We start from the raw sequence: 4582 nt of genomic DNA, 5'->3' as shown, positions 1-4582 counted from the left end.
TATACATAATAAATAAATAAATAAATAAATAAATAAATAAATAAATGAATGAATAATTATTTCTAGTTGGGTAGAATATTTTGATTGGTAGAATTTTACATTTGTTAACCTTTGAACTTGCTTTTTTGTTCTTTCAGTACTTGGTGTTGAATTCAGTGCTTTGAGTGTGCTAGGCAGATGCTAATGTGCTCAGGTAGGCCTTGAACTTTTGATATTCTTGTTTTAGTCTCTCCAGAAGCTGGAATTACAGGTGTGGGCCACTATACCTGGCCTCTAGCTTTTATTCATTAACTTATTACACCTTACTTTACATTAAACATATGTTATAGTATTACCCCATGCAATGTTCTAGCTCTTACATGCCATATGCTATGTGGATGGTAGGCACAGCAGGGTTCTGTGTTCAATGAATTTATATTCCAATAAAAGGAGACAAATGAAAATCAGGTAACTGGAAAATACCATCTAATCTACTGATGAATATTGTAATGAAAAGAGTTGGGGAGTGTGGACCCCCACCCCTGCCTGCTGTAGTAAATAACTTGTTTTGTAGCTGCTCTGAGCATGAGACCCTCAGGAGTTCCTGATGGCAGGGGAGTGGTTTCTGGTGGGCTTGCGGCTCAGAGTTAAGGCATGGCCATTAGTCAAGAAGACCCTATATAAGCTGTCCTGGAACACAGTAAAGGGAGCATTCTTGGAACATTTTTGGCGTTCTTGTTTCCAGGATGACGTGTGTGTGTGTGTGTGTGTGTGTGTGTGTGTGTGTGTGTATTTCAGTCTCCAGCCCCTTGCCCGACTCGCAAACCATCCCGTAGTCCAGGCAGCACACTACAGGTGTAGTACACGTAGCACAGACGTTACCGGATCGCAGTACACATACTAATACAGACGGTACACAGAGTAACCATAGTAGCAGATGAAAGAGAGGTCATTGGAAATGCTTCTCTGGGGACATTATGTGGAGATCCAGAAACCAGGCATGGCAGGATCTTCAGAACAGTATATTCATGCATGGGCAGAGCAGGTGACAAACACCTGGAAAAGAAATGCGTGGTGAGGCGTGTGGAGTGGAGCGGAACTGAGTATGACTACAGAATCCTGGGCGAAAGCAAAGGGCATTGCAGAACAGAACTGAAAAGGAGGACAGAGGCCTTTAGCTTGTCTGTTTTTAACCAAAGACTAACCTTGCTATGCTCTCCAGGCAATTTTTAAATTCCAGAGAACATGCATGATGGTTAATTTTTATAGCCAATGCCACAATCACGGATCACTACAATGAAGGTTTTTGGAGCACAGTGGAAGGCAGCAGTATGATCATCCTGTAGGAGAGGTGACTGACCCCATCGCAGAAGGCTCAGTACTGAAAGCAGAGGACAAGGTAAGAGCTGCCTTCTGTGATCCCAGAGTCCCCAGGGAAACACTGCCAGCGATTGCCAGTCCTTGCCAGAGTGTGAGTATAACAGGCACGATCTAACAAGAAGATAGGAGGAACCCAAGTGTCCCTGGTCACCAAGTGCCAGCAGAACACTGGTGAGTCAAGATGTTCAATGTATTGGTATCTGGGAAGACTTGATCAGAGTCAAGGTTTCTAAGAACCGGATCATACTGTTTCACAGGTGTTATGTATCAGCATCAGCGGACTCAGTCCCAGAATCCCTCAGGTCCCTTCTGGGTTGAGTACATTTTAAAGTGGACCTTAGGGGAGGGTTGAACAGGGGAGGGGAGAGTCAGGGAGGGGAGCAGAAAGAAAATGTAGAGCTCAATAAAAATCAATTTTAAAAAGCCCTTAAAAAACAAACAAACAAACAAAAAAAAATAGATGCTTCCTGAAAAGCACCCTGGAATTCACAGAGCTCGGTTGCAGAGTAACCCTAATTATCACAGTTTTCTAATCTACATGTGGTGTTGAAGGTCTGACTTGAGGAGACACTTTTATCTCACTTTTTAAAAAATATCTATCTATCTATCTATCTATCTATCTATCTATCTATCTATCTATCTATCTATCTATTATTTATACAGTATTCTGTCTGCTTGTATGCTTGCAGGCCAGAAGAGGGCATCAGACCTCATTACAGATGGTTGTGAACCACATGTGGTTGCTGGGAATTGAACTCAGGACCTTTGGAAGAACAGGCAGTGCTCTTAACCGCTGAGCCATCTCTCCAGCCCCACTTTTGTCTCACTTTATTTTTCCTCCTGGTCCAATTTTCTCCAGAGGTTCCCAGCTTTTGGACCTCAAGAAGGGCTCACAGATCAAATTTATACTCTTTTTTTCTTGTGTCCTCCCAGCTGTAAAAACCAGCATGCCAACACCCCCATCTCATCCTGTTTTAAAATGTCTTTCCTGACAAATCTGAAGTCAGTGTGGAGGATAGCATCTGTGTGTTTTATTCTTCATTGTGATTTTTTTCCCTTTCAGGGCCAAGTTGTCTCTGGGAGGACAGCTGAACCCAGCTGCATGTCTTCCCACCCACAGCAAAGGCAATATGACTCACAGCAGTCTCCCACAGCTGTGTCCCATGTGCGCGATCTCACACCTGCTCTTCGAGGAGGCATGCCACTCCCTTGCATTTGGAGACAGGCAGCTACATTGGCATTCTCCCATAGGAGGCTCTATACTCGGACAGGTTGGCCTAGGGTCCATGCTTTATCAACCATCTAGGAAAGGGACAAACCCTCCCTGTGACACAGGGGAAAGTAGTCATCTGTGATCGCCTCCTGACCTACAATCAAACAGATCAGCTTCCGTTGCATATCTTATCATCCACTGTATGGGCCATGCAAATGCATCTCCCTAGCTTATCTTTGCTTCTGTCAGTCTTGGTTTGGGTACCAATTATGTTGCATGAGTTTCCTGGGGAGATGAGCAAACATTTCTTCACTCCAGATAGGGCACTGATGGCAGACCAAAGAAGTCATTTCATCCAGTGCTAGCTTGGTGAAGAAATGAGTTTATCTGAGCTATTTACAAGACTACATGTGAGGGGTTACTTACAGGAGAATGGGCGAGTCAAAGGCAGCTGCCCACTCCAGCATCTGTGATACTCTGAAAGCTGTATCCTTGGAGCTCCCTGCACAATCTACAGGTAAATCCACTGAATTCTCCTCCAGGCACATCCTGAAATTGCTTACCATTTATAGAACCTTGAGGAGGAATTCCATGAGTCTTATAATTTGGTGAGCTTCCTGAATCTTGTAAGATTTATGTGTGTCAATCTCAAGAGCCTCCATATTCTCTCTTCCCTCATGTTTCAACCATGAGAAGATAGCCAGCCATACAACACTTTCATATGAAACAATTAGGAAAAAAATATATAGGACAGTATATTAGTCAGGGTTCTCTAGAGTAACAAAACTCAGAGAATAACCCCTACACCACACACATACACACACACACACGGGATTTATCATAATGGCGTATAGGTTATAGTCCAGCTAATGCAACAATGGCTGCCTATGAATGGAACATCCGAGGATCCAGGCTGGATGTTTTTTAGTTTACTCTGCAATCCAGTAGGGTCTAATGCCAGAGAAGGAATGAATGTGGTAGCAAGGGTGAGAGCAAGCAGGCAAAGAGAGAGAGCTTCCTTCTTCCATGTACATTATATAGGCTGCTAACAGAAGGTGTGGTCCAGATTAGAGGTGGATCTTCCCACACAAACCATCTAGATTAAAGGTGTATCTTCCCACATCGAAGATCTGGATCAGAGGTGAGTCTTCCCACTTCAAATGATCTAACGAAGAAAAAAATACCTCAGGGTTCTGCTCAGTCATTTGGTTTTTAGTAAGTTCCAGATGTAGTCAAGTTGACAGTCAAGATGGACATCAAAGACAGGAAAGTCAAAGCTGGACTATGTGGGGGGGGGGTGAGTTTAATGCAAACAAGAGAGGGAGAAAGAGAAAGGGGTGGAGGGGAAGAAAAAGACACTTCCATGTTTTCTCGCATATGTGCAACCTGTGTGTGTGTGTGTGTGCGTGGGTGTATGTGTGTGTGAAAGAGAGAAAGACACATGTGTAAGATAGGAAGAAGAATGAAAGGGCGGAGACCAGCAAGATGGGCAAGGACGAGTGAAGGAGGTCGTGGGAATGGTCAATGTGAATAAATCATAAGATATGTGAGTGTAAAATGTCATACGAAGAGTATTTCATATGCCAACTACAAATTAAACATGTTTCCATTTATTTACTGTGTATGTATGTGTACACATGTGTGCTCATAAGCCAAGATGCATGTGTCAGAGGACAGCTGGTGGAAGTTGGTTCTCTCCTTTCACCATATGGATCACAGAGATCAAACCCAGGTCACCAGCTTTGGAGCAAGTGTCTTCACCGTGTGTGTGGGGCAGCCTCGACAAAATTACCTTTCTTCCAGAGTGGAGGCATGGGAATTTAGAAATATAGTAAAGAATACAAAGATGAAACAAAAATAATAAAATGCAGAAACAAGTAGGATAGTATTGGTAGCCCCCTCAACCCGCCAAGCCTTCCAGAGGAGGGTCAAGACAGCCAGCTAAAATCTTGACCACTCCCCCAGTCTATTTAAACTGCTTTCCAGGAAAGTTCCCTGGTGGTCTCCTAC

The sequence above is a fragment of the Microtus ochrogaster genome, chromosome 16 (assembly GCF_000317375.1).
Source record: "Microtus ochrogaster isolate Prairie Vole_2 chromosome 16, MicOch1.0, whole genome shotgun sequence".
NCBI classification, from domain to species: Eukaryota; Metazoa; Chordata; class Mammalia; order Rodentia; family Cricetidae; genus Microtus; species Microtus ochrogaster.
This window is presented reverse-complemented; position numbering follows the sequence as displayed.